The following is a 16,688-nucleotide window of genomic DNA, read 5'->3' as shown; positions in this document are numbered from 1 at the left end:
AAGTGTTTTGTTATACATACTTACTTGATTTTCATTACAACTTTGTTAAATAGGTAGCCTTGATGATATTATTGCCATTTCATAGATTAAAAAAAAAATGAGTCTCAGTCTAGTACCAGTGCACTAGAAATAGTTATAAAGAGATACATGGTAAAGAAAGTCAACTTATTGTCCTCTATTTTAAATTAAACTCAAATTTGAGAAAAAAAATTGAGGGTGATTTATTAAATTTTTAAAGGCATTCTTTTTAAGGCTTCCTTTCAATGGCACCTTTCCTAAATACAAGTATTTTGAAAATTTCTCTGTATTAAAAAAAAAAAAGATTATCTTTACATTTTTTCAAAAGCGTATATTATGCAAAGCAAGATAAAGTACTAGGCAAAGGAACTATCCGAATATTTGCTCCTTTTTATGATATGGTGAGAGCATTTTTAAAAAAAATCTGTGCTGAGATAAAATTATCATAAAATTTAACAGTAATTATTATTACAACTCCATTCTAGAGAATTATAAGAAAATGAAAAGAGTGGATGTAAGTTTATTGTTATTGTGTGTAAAAGTGAATTTTTGCACTGAGGCAATAGAGAATAATACATGTGTATGACAAATAATACTCTTTACAATTAAAAAAACAATGGGTAAAGAAAAATTATTTTTCTCTTTATTTCTAAAAAAATTTTGTTTTCTCAGGCTAAACAACACTGGATTTTCCCATCTGTTTAAGCATGCAAATTAAAACACTTAGCTGCACTTTATTGTGCTTCATTTTAACTTAGATCAGAAGAATTTTAATCAAAGCAATACTGAGGCTTTGGGGGGAACTGAATTGTAGGAACACTTGTAGTAATTTTAACTGGTCAAAATATATTGTATGCATTTCTTTATATTCAAAATTAGTTATTACTACCTAATCTTTCAAATAAGTGATCATTTTATCCCATTTTTTTAGGTGAACAAATGCTGAGGTTAAATGTTTTGCCCAGGGACATAAATTGAATCAGTAGTAGAAGTAGGATTATAACTCCAAACTACTGACTCAAAGCTTAGTCCAATGAGCCATGCTGTTTCTCAAGTAGTAAGCATATTAATTGTCCCTCCAAGCAGGAAACTGAGCTCTAAATGGAGCATGTCCCATCCAGAAGACCTACACAACATAGTAAAGAGACCTATTTCTTTCACTTGAAAAAAAAAAATAAATAAATAAAAATAAAAACAACTTACATACTGAAGCGTCGGACTTACCTTTCTGTAGAGAGAAAATATATGTTATGAATTCAAAAAGTAATACAAAATATATGTTACAGAAAAGCACTATATTTTATACTTATAAAACCAATAGAGTGTTTTAATTTTGTTGTTCAATACTGACATTAGACCTGTAATACACAGAATGCTGAATTTGCAGTATTAGACTAACACCTACATAATTCAGGAATCCATTTTCCCTTTGTTATTTAGACTAACCATAGAAAAATAGCAATTGTACAGATTTTATTTAATATTTGAATAAATGCCTCCCTGACTCATTTTTCTTATTTCAAGTTCACCCAGGTACATACTTTTTCTGACTCAGTTTTAACTCTGCAGTTTTAAAACCACAAATGAAAGACTATATTGAAAGTAGAGATTATGGAAAATTGCAAATTAAAAGTGAATGATTCAACTTCCACTTCAGCTATGATAGAATAGCTTGTAATATTTTAACTCTCCTGTTGAGAACAACCATTTAAAAATAATATATACAACAACTATTTGGAGTCACCAGAGAAGAACTAAGAGAGCCAGTACTGGGGAATCCAAGATCCCAGAGAGGAAAAAACTGTAATGAATTGAGCCCCACATTCACCTCAGCTTTTCACTTGTGTATTGGCAGATTCTTGGCATGGGTAATAGAAGCTAAGAAGAAGTGTCAGCCTGTGCTTATGGCAATCTCACTGGGTTAGGGAGACAGATGCTGTAGTTTGAGGCTACCAAGGTGATTGTGACTTGAGAGACTAAGATACATGAATTGAGAAAACCATAGAGGAGCAAGCCCAAACTTATGTACAATGTCCCCTCAAGGCATGTGCTGACTCCTAAACTGTGCAGGGTAAAATGCAGAGAAACTAAGTGCAAAGGAACAGCTTGGATGTTAAATAGCTGAGCAGAGATTTTCACAGCCTTGGAAACCTTGGGAGACAGAGATGAAAATTTAGAAACCACCAAGGTGCTAGAGCCTAAGTAAACACCTCAGGATTTCAGAAGAGAATCCAAGAAGGCTACTTCTTAAAAATTAAAGGCTATATTTTAAGAGTTAGAACAAACTGAAAATCAATAAGTGTAACAAAATCTGAAACCCAGCATTGACTTGAGTAATGTGCTCAGTCCATATGTTATATGACTGGAGCATATCGAATCCTTTCAGGATAAAAGATAACTTCATGTAGAATCTTTGCAATTTTTCACACATGATGTTTACCATCCAATTTAAAAATTGCCAAGCACGTAAAAAACAGGACCAAACAGAAATGCTAGAACCGAAAGTTACAAGAACTAAAACAAATTGAAAGATGAGTTAATAACAGATTAGGCACATCAGAGAGAATAGTAAAAGTAAACTAAGAGAGAAGTATAAAATATTCAAGTTTAAGTATAAAGATTAAGAGGAATAAAAACCACAGAAGAGAAAATATGAGTTATGTGAAACAACATTTAAAAGTCTGATATAACAGGAGAGACTGGATGGCTCATTTAGTTAAGCAACCAACTCTTGATTTTAGCTCAGGTCATGATCTCATGGGTCATGAGTTCGAGCCCCACGTCGGGCTCCACACTGTCAGTGTCAGCTTAGGATTCTCTCTCCCTGTCTCTCTGCCCTTCGCCCCTCTCAAAATAAATAAAAATTTTTAAAAAGTTTGATATACCAGTAATTGGAGTCCCAGAAGAATAGGAAAGCATAAATTGAACAAAAGCAACATTTCAAATCTACTGGCAACTAATTTTACAAAACTGATGAAAGATAGCAGGTCATGAATTCAAAAAGTTCCACCAACTGTATTTAGGATAAATACAAGGAAGCTACACCCAGAGTATTATAATCAAACATCTGAAAAACAACAATAAAAGGAAAATATCAAAAGTAGAGAAAAACTTTTTAAGCAACAAAGACTTCAGCTGACTTTTTAATAGAAACCATGGAATCCAGAAGACAATGGAATGACATTCTTGAAGTTCTGAAAAGACCAAAACTGCCAACCAAGAATTCTATACCTACAAATATACTCAGCAGAAAAGAATGTGAAATAAATTCATTTTCAGGCAAACAAAAGCAGAGAAAATTTGTTTCTAGTAGACCTACACTAAAAGAGAGTCTTAAAGGGATTTTTTCAGGTTTAAACACAGAACTGCAGGAAAAAAATTAACATAGAGAAGGGTAAATAAATGCAAACAATAGTAAGTAAATCACTGTGGGACTTAAAATAAGTATAGAATCAATATACGTGACAACACTAAAAGTATTATCCAAGAAGTCATAAAAGCACAAACTTAAAGTAGAATGCAGTGAACAAAGAATGAATCTTGGCATTTCTTATTTTAGGGTGACTAATAAAATAAAAAAAATATATCACTAACAAGCTAACACACATATATATATATCACTAACAAGCTAACATGGGGCAAATGGTATAATTAACATTTGATTAATCCAAAAGAAGATGATACAATAGGAAATATATAGTAAAAAAAAGGTAGATTTAAACCTAAATACATCAATAATTACACTTAAGTACTTGGATTAATATTCCATTAAATGACAAAGATGGTCAAAGTGGACAGAGAAACAATAACCAACCATATACTGCTCATGAAAGATATGCCTTATATATAAGGACTAATGAAGATTAGAAGTAATAATATGAAAGATATAATGTGAAATGATAATAACCAAAGGAAAATGGTGTAACTGTACTCATATCAGGCAAAACAAACTCTAAAGCAAAAAGTATTACTATAGAAAAACAGTGTTTCCAAATAATGAAGAATCAACCGGAATATAAACAAATTTAAATATACCTAATAACACAATATTAAAATATGTACATGATTATAAAATAAATATCTTCTAATTTCCCCTGTGATTTTTTTCACCCTTTGGTGTTTAGAAGAGTGTTGTTTAATTTCCACATATTTGTAAATGTCTCAAAATTATTTTATGTTAATTTTTTTGGTATTTATTTAGTGAAGTATACTTGACATACATGATTACCTTCTGTTATTGATTTTTAATATCAATCCATTGATGTTGGAGAACATACATTGTCTGATTTCAATTATTTTACATTTATTGCAGCTTGTTATATGGTCTAACATGTGGCCTATCCTGGAGAATTATTCCACGAGCACTTGGGAAGAATGTGAGTTCTGTTGCTGTTGGGTAAACTGTCCTATAGATGTTTGTTAGGTCTAGTTGGCTTATATTGGTGATACACTTTTATATTTTCTTCTTGGTCTTCTCTCTTTATGTTCTATCCATTATTAGAAATGGGGCATTGATGTCTCACTGTTATTTTTTAATTGTCCATTTATTCAATTCTGTAAACTTTTACTTTGCATACTTTGGAGTTCTGCTGCTAGGTGCGTATGTATTTAGAATTGATATGCCATCCTGATGAATTGACCCACTTTTTATTATAAAATGCCCTTCTTTGACCCAAGTCATCAGTTTTGTTTTAAAGTCTGTTTTGTTTGATACCATTATACCTGTTTTAGGTCTCTTTTAGTTACGGGGTCTCTATTACAATAACCAAAGAGACTATTCCCCATTCTTTTACTTTCAAACTCTTTGCTTCTTAAGTCAAATGTGTGTCTTTTATAGCCAGCATACAGTTGGGTCATTTTTTCAAAATACATTTTGCCAATCTCCATCTTTTGATTCAAGTGCTTAATCTTTTCACATTTAATGTAATTGCTGGTAAGGTAGGACTTTTATCATTTTGTTATTTGTGTTCTATGTATTATGTTTTTTCCTTCTCAATCACTGCATTCTTCCGTGTTAGATATTTTCCAGTGTACAATTTTAATTCTCTTGTTGTTTCTTCTATTATATTATTGGAGTTAATTTTCTTAGTGGTTTCCATGGGGATTGGAATTAACATGCTATCTTAAAACAATCTACTTCAGATTAATACCAACCTAATTACAATAATATACAAAAACTTTGCTTTAGTTCCTTTCTGCTCCCCATTTTTGGTGTTATTATTATCATATAAATTATATTCTTATGTATTAATGTCCATTAAGAAAGTTTTATAATTCATGCATGTATCTTTTAATTCATATAAAAGAAGAAAAACATTACAAACAAAAATGCATTTTTACTCTTTGTCTTTTGAAGTGTGACTATCATTTATATATGTAAGAGAATGGATCTCTTTATGTTCATCATACTTTGAGTTTGTTGAACTTCCTGGATCTACAGATTAATGTTTTTCATCAAATTTGAGAAATGTCTGTCCACTGTTTCTTCAAATATTCTTCCGTCTCTTTCTCTCTCTTTTCTTCTGAGACTCCCATTATGCATATACTGGTACTTCTGATGATGTTCTGCAAATCTGTGAGGGTCTGTTCTTTCCCCCCCTCCCCCCAAATCTTTCTGTTTCTCAGACTGGACAGTCTCTATTGACCTATATTCAAGTTTGCTAATTCTACTTTTGCCAGCTCAAAATTTATTTATTTATTTATGTATATATTTATATACATACTTATATTTATATACTTATATATAAATATATACTTATATTTATATATATAAATATGTATACATATACATGTATATACATATATTGTATATATATGTGTATATATGTATATGTGTATATATATATATAGTTGATATTCTTTATTCTATTTTTTTAATTTTATTTTTGACAGAGAAAGAGAGAGCATGAACAAGGGAGGAGCAGAGAGAGACAGAGACAGAATTTGAAGCAGGCTCCAGAGTCTGAGCTGTTAGCATGGAGCCTGATGTGGGTCTTGAACTCACAAACCTGACGTCATGACCTGAACCAAAGTCGAATGCTTAACCTACTGATCCTCCCAGGCACCCTGATATTCTCTAAGTCATCTTTCTCATATTTCTCTTTAATTCCTTAGCTATTATTTCCTTTAGCTCTTTAAACATGTTTATAGTGGCTGATTTTAATTCTTTGCCTAGTAAGCTTAACATCTAAGATTCCTCAGGAGTAGTATGTATTAACTGCTTTTTCCACTGTATATGGGCCATAACTTCCTGTGTCTTAGCAAGTCTTGTAATTATTTTTTGTTGTTGTAAACTGAAATTTTTATGCAATATAATGTGGTACCTTCATACCACAGGGGTTATTGTTGTTGCTATTTGTTGTTGTTGTTTTTAGTGACTTTCCTAGACTAATTCTGTAAAATTAATATTTTTTGTTATATATATATGTATACGTATATGTATATATATATATATATATATATATATATATATATATAGACGTCTCTGCTTGGTGAGCTTAGTGGTCAGCTAATAATTGCAGGATGACTTTTTTATAAGTCTTGAAACAATAAGTGTCCAAGATTTTGCCAAGAGACTCTGTGTGTGTTTGTGTTGAGTATGCCTTCAGTGCTCTGGCATCTTATAAGTCTGCCTTAGCCTTCACTTCCTGTTTGCACTGGGTCTCAGGTTGGGCTAGAAATGAGAAATAGGGCCTTTTACTTTTTCTGAGAGATGCATACAGCCCTACACCACCGTGTGGCCTTCTAGATCCCTAGAAATATTTTGGAGCTTTTCAAAGCCCACTGTGCATATCTGATTCCCAGATTTCCCTTTAAAAAAAAATTATTCATTTTTGAGAGACAGAGAGAACGGGGGAAGGGCAGAGAGAGAGTGTGACAGAGGATCTGAAGCAGGCTTTGCGCTGACAGCAGCAAGCCCAGTGTGGGGTCGAACTCACAAACCATGAGATCATGACTTGAGCTTCAGCTCACTCAACTGACTGAGCCACCCAGGCACCCCCAGATTTCCCTTTTAAGTTTTTGTCAAGTGATATTTATTTCTGTTTTAGGTAGCTGTGATGTTAAACAATTACCACTCACTGTTTTGGACAATGCCTTGGGGATAGAGACCTCTTCACCGAGCAAACCCTAGTTCAGGTAAAATAAAGGCAAATATTATGAATGGCGGCTGTTCCAGGGAGTTGCTGGATGGGTCAAATAGTGACAATTGACTGGGGATTTTTTGGGAGCTCCAAACTCATTCTCTCCCCTTCCTTGTCTACTTGGGTGATTTTCATAGCTACTATGGTGTAAGGCTGCTGGGTTTCAAGGTTACAATAGACCTGAGGAGAGGGTAACCAGAACAGGGCAAGTTAAAATGCTGCAAAGCTTGCTGTTTTCACCAAAATTCAGTTATTTTTCTTGAATAAATGCTCTTTAGATTGTGCAAGTCTTTGCTTTATTTCTAGAAGTCAGAAAAAGTTAATTTTGACAATTTTTATGAATGTTCTTATTGCTTTTATAGAAGAAAATCAGAAATCTTTACTCTGCCATTCCAGAAGTGCCTTTGTTTTGAGATTTTGTTGAAGTAAAGTAGTATGCAGCAATAAAAGTAATGACTACTGTTTCATGCAACCACCTTGACGAATCTCCCAGAAATGACATTGAGCCAAAGAAGCCAGACAGAAAGAGTACCTATTGCTTGGTTTTATTTATGTGACCTTCCCAAAACAGTTAAAATGAGTCTGTAGTGATGAAAGTGAGAATATTAGTTATCTTTAGGATGGTTAACTGGAATAGAACATGAGAAAATATTGTAGGATGTTGGTAATGTTCCATATCTTGACCTGGATGGTGGTTACACAAGTGAATTTAGTTACTAAAATTCTTTGAGCAATACACTATATGAACTTTATGGTATGAATGTATACTCTTTGAAAAAAAAAACACTTTAAAAACAAACAAAAGTAAATGGTTAACCTCAGTCCCTTCTTTAATTCTTGGATATAGATTCCCTTGCAGAGTGTTATGTGAGGAGTGAAAGTTCTCATGTTTGTGGTTAAGAGAGTCAAATGTGTACCATACAGACATAGGAATGATTTGTTTCTAATATTATTGTTTCTTCTAATTAACAGAAGCATATATGTCTACAAAGCGCTATGATTCTTAAACTGCTTTCGCATATATTATCTTGTCATCTGTATAGCTATTGAAGTTGGAGGTCAAGTGTTATATTTTCCAAATGAGGACACTCAGATGAAGAATCAAAATCTGTGAATAATAGACTGAGGATTGATACCTTATGTGTCTGACTCTTAGATTATTATGCTTCTTTACCACACCTACAGTCTTCAGAGTTGCTCGACACCAACTTATAAAAATTAGATGTGTGTCAATGGTTTCAGAACTTTCTAAAATTCTCTTAAATCAGTTCTTAAAGTATGATATTAATTCTTGAATCTCTAGATAACCCCAAGATTCTAGAAACAGACAGAATTCTGAACTTCCTCTTTTAAGAGTCTCTGTGAGATACAAGAGTATTTATCATCTAATTTAAACATATATTTTGAGGGGCGCCTGGGTGGCGCAGTCGGTTAAGCGTCCGACTTCAGCCAGGTCACGATCTCGCGGTCCGTGAGTTCGAGCCCCGCGTCAGGCTCTGGGCTGATGGCTCGGAGCCTGTAGCCTGTTTCCGATTCTGTGTCTCCCTCTCTCTCTGCCCCTCCCCCGTTCATGCTCTGTCTCTCTCTGTACCAAAAATAAATAAACGTTGAAAAAAAAATTTTTTTAAACATATATTTTGAGAGATTTCATAATGCTCGCTCATTAGATATCACATACTTTTTATGATAGGAACTCATCCCTTATTATACTAAGTTTCTATTCTGCAGCCTGTTGTTTCCCTGACTTTTACTCAAATATAGAATGATTGATCACAGTCTATGATTCCTTTCTAAATATCTGAGGAATATTAAAAACCATCTTCACATTAGTGATCATTTCCCTACTTCATTTAGGCTTTCCTCCTATCGTTTCTTAAATATTTGCATATTTGTTGAACTTCTCCCTATCAGAAAATATCCTTGTCTTGTCATTTCATCTATGCTATGAAGCTTTATTCTAGAAAACAGTACTCTGGTTAAGACCTGGTCAATGTTAATACAAATATTTTATTGTTTTTATTGTTTTTGATATATCATGATTACTATATAATATTCTGCCATGTTTATGTAAATTTCTAACATCTATTTCTTTTACTTAGGTGATTTAATCTGCATTTGTTCCCTGAATTAAAGGTATTTGATTTGTGAAGATGTGTTTTCTTAAGTAATAGGCATGCCAGCTAACTTTGCATCTTTGGCTAGTTTAATAAGTATACTCTCAACATAAATCCTGGGATCACAAATGAGAATAATAAATAAAGCAGGGCCCACAAAGCTGCTATGTATTTGTGAATAGTTAGTAGAAAGCCTTAATTTGCTTTTCAGGCAAATGAAGAATAGCACACAAGTGAGAAAGTGCCATTTATAAAGAGAATAAGGGGCTTGGAATATTTATTTATTCTTTTGCAATTAAGTTCTAAATAGCTGATGAAATGCCACTCCAGATCCCAAACAGAAAGCAACTTTAGTTGGATTTTCTCTGCCCCTCATCTTGAGCAAAAAACTTAACTTCTCAACCACTTGAAGACTCAACGGGGGAAGAGGGGCGATTTTTCTTTCAAATATCTCTCTACAGCGTCATACCCTTTTTACCTCCCTGGAGCACACCTTTCCCCTTATATCCAACCAAGATACAGTACACGGAATCTGTTGAGTCCCACAACTAATATTACTTTCCTCTTGGGCTTCAGGAAAAGCTATAGATGGATGAGGTGAGTTACTGGGGTACATTGCTTCATCAACTCAGAACAGCCTGAAAACAGTAACCCTTCTCTCCTAGGCCAGCTCAGTTCTTTTCATTTGATGCTCTCTCCTTGAGTCCAAACCATCGAAATCACTGCCTTTCTTCCTAGTTCAGACTGCTTCCATCCTCAAGCCGAGGGCAGATAAGCGCCCCCACCTTTTTTTTTTTTTTTTTTTTTTTTAGAAAACTTTATCCTTGAAGGCAGGGTCTTTTTCTGGCTGGATCAGTTTTGGGCTAAAGCTACAGTTCTTGTAGGCATCTGAGTATTAACCCTGTGTGAGGTCTTTGGGATTGAACCCACAGAAATCCCATGATCAACCTTCTTTCCTTTATTCTGGGTATGTGATATATGCAGAGATTGCCTGAGTTCAGCTTTCCATTATCAGCTGTTCCTACGTTTGTTCTTTCCCTTCTTTTCTCATGTTCTTTTTTACCATCCAGACCCACAGTTCCTTGAAAACCTTATTTCCTTGTAGCACCTTGTCTAATCCACACCGGGTCCCCTCTAAACATATAAACAAGTTCGTCGACCCACCTCAGTAGCCCTCTCTTCCAGCATTCAGGGATACCATCACTTTGCTATCTCTCTACTTTTCTAATCGTATTAAATACAGTAAAATTGGGGCGCCTGGGTGGCTCAGTCAGTTAAACGTCCAATTTCAGCTCGGGTCATGATCTCTCATTTTGTGAGTTTGAGCCCGGTGTGGGGCTCTGTGCTTGGAGCCTGCTTCAGATTCTGTGTCTCCCTCTCTCCCTGCCCCTCACCTGCTCACACTCTGTCTCTCTCAAAAATAAATGAGCATTAAAAAAACTTAAAAAATAAATACAGTAAAATAATAGCACATTTTCTTCAATTATACTTTCATCTCTGTCTCTGGACATAGATCCAATTTGGGGGATGAGGCCAAGAGTAATTTAGAGGCTATCTGATAAAATGCACCACAGCAAAAGAGACTAAGAATATACTTTAATGTCTACTTATTTTAATATTTTGTTATGGAACATGTTTGAAATATACCAAAGTAGAGGAATATTATATTGAACTCTCAGGTATCCATCACCCAACTTCTACAATTGTCATAGTCTGCTTATGTTTGTTATTTTTAATTTTTTAAATTTATTTTGTAAATGTTTATTTATTTTTGAGAGAGAGCGAGTGTATGTGTGTGAGTGGGGGAGGGTCAGAGAGAGAGGGAAACAGAGGATCTAAAGCGGCTGACAGCAGAGAGCCCCATGTGGGGCTCAAACTCAGAAACCATAAGATCATGACCTGAGCCCAAGTCAGATGCTTAACCAAACTGAGCCGTTTAGCTGGTTATTTTTAGAAGAAATGTTTTTGGTCACTATATTGTATTAATATTGCTTTCTCATGAATTATTATTCCCCATGACCAATCTGCTCTTTATTCTAAATCCAGTCCTGAAACCAAATTAAACACGGTTAAAAAAAAAAAAATTAGGGGTAGAAAAAGAAAAATGAACAAACTGAATATAGTTCTTCTAATTCCAGGAGTATCTCTTTTGTATTATCTTTACCATATAAGGCAAGTTATGACATAAAATGTCTTATAAATTCTCAATGGCTAAAGGGGATTCTAGACTATTGAAGTTACTTTTCTTTCACCACACTAGTGTTGTTATAATTATCCTACATTGTATTCTTCAGTGAACCTCTGGACAAAATTGAATCAGTTTCAATCCAGGCAGGTTGGGCCTGGGGATATCTGCAGCATCTACAAGAAGAGGAGAAGAAGCCTTCAAACAACTATAACAGTGAGGTCTGGTTTATATCACTTCTGGATAATCAAACAGTTTGACAAAGTTACAACAAAGAGTAGTTAGCCATGGTTGTGTTTCTAGATGAGGTGAATCAAGTGACAATTAGTGGAAACATGCTATGAGGATAATTTTCTTCATATCTTTATTGATGTCCTGGATAAAAGATTCAGAGCATATTGTCAGACTCACAGGGAGCTGAATTAAGTGCTTTGCTAATATCCTGGAATGGCGAGAGAAATGACTTGAAAGTTGATAAAATGTTAGTCTGAAAACAAAGTGTAAAATCAGAGATGACAAATACAAGGTGAGGTTTAACTTCAAAGAAATTCCCAAAAATTTATTTTGAAAGATAATCCTTCCACTCTACTTTTCATTTGACAGACTTGTACTAAAACAATTTTGTAGACAAAATTGAGGGATTTCAAAGATTAATGGCAAAATCAACAAAAGTAGAGAAAAATTCAGCCTACAAGAGGTTCCAGAGAGTTCCCTAGCTTCTTCCAGCATGTGAGGATACAATCGGAAGTCTGAGACATGGAAGACGGTCCTCACCAACCCTGCTGGCACTCTGAGCTCAGACTTCCATCCTCCAGAACTGTGAGAAATAAATTTCTGTTGTTTATAAGCCACCCAATCTGTGATATTTTGTTAGAGCAGACACATGTACTATGACAAGGACAATGCTGAATGGTGTGTTTGTGTGTGCTTGAAAAGGGTTACAAAGAAGAGACTTAAAGAAGGACCCACTGTTTGGGGCCAAATTCCTTTTATCTTCAAAAAAACAACAAAAAAAGTAAAAAAACAAAAAAGTATTTTTCTTGGTTCTTTTTCCAAAGTGTGGCTTTCATGTGTACTTTTTAATAGAAAGGATTCTTTGGCAATGAAAAAGCTAGTCTTAATTGACTTCCCACTCTCCCCAGCAGCAAGTGACTTGCTGGTGAGTAGGGCTGTAAAGGAACAGCTCCTCCTGGCAAACACGGTCTTCCCCCCCCCCCCCCCCACTAAAATGTCATATATTCACATAGTGCAAAATTTTCAAAAAATGTAAAAAGGCATATAGTGAAAACTTGTCCTCTTGTCCTGTCCACCGTTTACACAGCTCTCTTTTGCACACACACACACAGCCATAATTAATTCTTATGTATTCTTGACAGATTATTCTTAACAGATTTCTTTATGAATTGACCAGAAAATATCAATATATAGTTGTATTCTTCCTCTTTTTATAAAAAATAGCACATAATATACACTGGCTTATATCATTTTTTTTCACTTTTAAATATACATCTTAATGATCAATACCAGAGAGCTTCCTCAGTTTTTTAAACCACTGTGTAGTACTTCACTCTGTAAATGTTCAAGAACTTTTTAACTAGTCTCCTATTGATGGGCATGTGAGGTGTTTCCAGTTTTATATTTCAAGCAATACTGACCTAGATAACATTACACATAATGTCATTTCACATGTGGGCAAGTATATCTGCAGGATAAATTCCTGAAAGTGTGATGTATGTGAAGTTTTAATAAACCTTGAAAATGTCTTTCCATCAGAGTTGTGCCACTTTCAATTCTCCCTAATGTATGAGGAGGGCTGTCTTCCTAAAAACAACAAAATGTGTTATCAAGCTCTTAGACCATTACCAAACTGGAAGCTGATATATCAGTGTAGTTTTAACATTTATTTCTCTTATTACCAGTGGACTTGATCATCTGTTTATGTTTATAAGCCATTTCAATTTTTTCTATGACATATATGTCATGTGACATATCTTTATGTGTATTCCTATTTTTCTAGTATGTGATTAGTCTTTTATTGGTTTCTAGTAGCTCTTCATATGTTAGGGAGGTTGGTATTTGTCTATGACATAAGTTTCTCATTGTGTCATTTATCTTTTGACTTTGTTTATAGTTTCATATGTTGTTAAATTTATTTTATTTTATTTTATTTTATTTTATTTTATTTTATTTTATTTTATTTTATGGATTCTAGAGTTTGAGTCAGAAAAAACCTTCTCCACTGAAATGTTAGAAAGGAACTTCCTGTGCTTTCTTCTAATACTCACATGCTTTCATTATTTTGTATGTATATCTTCAATTCGTTTGAAATTTATCCTGGTTCTGCTACCTTGCTAGAGTATGGTATGACGTATGAGTCCAACATCGTTTCTTCAGATATTCTATCACCATTTATTGAAGTGTTTATCTTTTCTCCACTGATTTGAAATGCTATCTTTTTCATGTGGCGAATTGTAGTATGCATTTGGAATTATTCCTGGGCTTTGTATAATATTGTGTTGGTCAGTTTGTCTAATGATGAACTGATACCACTGTGATGTGTTCAGGTTTTATGCTTATGTTTTTGTAAGACATTTGATAATTCCCCCTCATTGCCCTTTCCCTCCCCCAGTTTTCCTTCCCATTTTTGATAATTTTTCCACAAAACGTCATGATCACTTTTCCTAGTTTCAAAAAACTCACTGTCAATATTTTGCTTTTTGTGCTCTTGTTGAAATTATAAATGAACTCAGAAAGAATTGACATTTTTTAATGTTAACTCTACCAACTAGATACATCTTCACTCTGTACAGAATTTCTTGTGTGTCCTCCAGTAGGATTTTAACACTTCTTATTAAGTTTATTCCCCTGCCTTTAATCTTCTTTTCTTTTTAAAATGAGTACTTTCTTCCATTATATATTTATACTGTTTGTTGTTTTTATTTTGTATATTAATTTTGTGCCCCACTACTTTGCTAAATAGCTTTTCTAGTTGAGTCTCATGAGTTTTCCAGGTATATAATTATAATACCTTGCAGGAAGATTCATAATGAATGCTGATAAAATCTCAGAAAGGACAAATATAGATACATTATGGACTCTTGGGTACTCTAGACCAGACTAGGTAATGCCCAGTGTTCAAAAACTGTAGTATCATTTTAGAAGGGATGTATTGGAATGATGATTGTTTTAAAACAAATAATTCATTATGATCTTAATCCTAGTCATCATAATCACCATCACACTTATATTTGTAGAGAGGACTCTATTTTATTTTATCTATTTATTTATTTAAACAAATTTTTAAATTTTTATTTATTTTAGAGAAAGTGAGGACATGTGCACATGAGCAGGGATGGACAGAGGGAGAGAGAGAGGGAGAGAGAGAATCTTAAGCAGGCTCCACGCTCAGCATGGAGCCTGACATAGGGCTCAATCCCATGACCTTGGGAGTATGACCTGAACCAAAATCAAGTCGGATGTTCAACTGACTGACCCACCCGGGCATGCCACGAGAGCACTCTATTTTTAAAAATTACTGATACAAAGCTACCAATTTGTTACCACTATTGTTATTACCAAACATTTCAAAAATACCTCTAAGATATTCATATAAGTCTCATGGAGTTTAACTCTAATACAGTATCATAAAGAAAAAATCCAGTTGTGTATGCAAGCAACTACCCATCAGTCCTGAAGTGGGATTTATATTTAAGTAGCTTAAATGAGTTGCTTTGTGTTTATGATGGGCACAGCAAATCCTCCTTGCTGGTTGTTAAACCCTCCTCACCTAACAATGATCTTCTTTGTTGATCTTCAGGGCATGGTGTCTCATCTGTTTAGTTTGGCTTTTTATTTGACTTTCATTGACTTTGCAGCCAAGCCTGTTTTCTTTGTTTGATATGTTAGCTCAAATATGTAGGTGAACTCAGCCATTCAATGATAGGCATATTATTTTTAAAAATAACATATACTAGATTTTGATGAAAGAATATAATTTTCTCTTGCAAATGGAGAAGAAATGTTTGACTTTATTTTATTTTTTATTTTACAGACAGCATGCAAGTGGGGGAGAGTGGCAGAAGGAGGAAGAGAGAGAGAGAGAGAGGGGAGAGAATGAATGAATCTGAAGCAGCCTCCACGTTCAGCTCGAAGCCTAGCACAGAGCCCAACGGCGCTCAGTCCCATGACTCTGGGATCATGACCTGAGCCAGAACCAAGAATCAGATGTTCAACCAACTGAGCCATCTAGGAGCCCCCAAATGTTTGACTTATGAATAATAACTTGCTGTCTTTTTTTTTTTTAATTTTTTTTTCAACGTTTATTTATTTTTGGGACAGAGAGAGACAGAGCATGAACGGGGGAGGGTCAGAGAGAGAGGGAGACACAGAATCGGAAACAGGCTCCAGGCTCCGAGCCATCAGCCCAGAGCCTGACGCGGGGCTCGAACTCACGGACCGTGAGATCGTGACCTGGCTGAAGTCGGACGCTTAACTGACTGCGCCACCCAGGCGCCCCTAACTTGCTGTCTTTTAGAGGACTTGTCCAACTGTCTTTTACTAGGAGACACAGATGTCTGGTTGCTGAATTTCTGTTAGCCTTTTTTCTATACACAGTTCTCAACCTTAGATTAGATAGAGACAACTTTACATCTTCTTTAAGCACTTCCTAAGGTATTAGCACCCTTTAGTGCTAGTTTCTGAGGAGCCACAGCTGTCACCCAAGTCTTAGTACTGAGCTAGCCACGGTCAGATGCAATGTGGTGTGTTGAAGAATCTTCTCATTTGAAGCACCTCACAAGTTGTGCCATATTTCCAACTACTAGGAAAAATGTAAACGTACCTATTGGGAAGTATGTCAATGAACACCAATGATGTATAAGAGAAAAACCAAAGATTGTGAACATGTACATATGTACCTGTGGGTACTGAAATCCTGATTTCGTCTAGTAAATTCAACTTCATTGCCTTCTTTCTGGTATGGTTGAATCTCAACATTTTACCTCTCTTCTACAAAATTCTCTTTAATAAAGCCAAGTTATAAAATGCTTTTAAAATCCTAAAGTTTTATATAAATTTTAGTTTTCTCTGAGACATTAATTTTGGTGTAAAACCAGTGAAACTTACAATCAAATAATGTGAGGTATTCAAATCTTAAGGACTGCATTGAGAGATGTTGACAATTAGAATATTCTCATCAGTAGGAGGTTTGTGTTGGCTCCAAATGTGGAT

The 16,688-nt window shown here is 34.5% G+C and overlaps 1 long non-coding RNA gene across 1 annotated transcript; it reads left to right on the top strand.

Annotated features, from left to right (window-relative positions):
- The first annotated feature begins 11,219 nt into the window (after nt 1-11,219).
- LOC115522322 lies at nt 11,220-15,538 on the top strand. The gene is made up of 3 exons (XR_004343933.1): nt 11,220-11,680; nt 12,063-12,278; nt 15,511-15,538. It is a non-coding gene; the product is annotated as an uncharacterized LOC115522322 (long non-coding RNA).
- The last annotated feature ends 1,150 nt before the right edge of the window (nt 15,539-16,688 follow it).

This window comes from Lynx canadensis, chromosome C1 (assembly GCF_007474595.2).
Source record: "Lynx canadensis isolate LIC74 chromosome C1, mLynCan4.pri.v2, whole genome shotgun sequence".
Taxonomy (NCBI): Eukaryota; Metazoa; Chordata; class Mammalia; order Carnivora; family Felidae; genus Lynx; species Lynx canadensis.
This window is presented reverse-complemented; position numbering and strand designations above follow the sequence as displayed.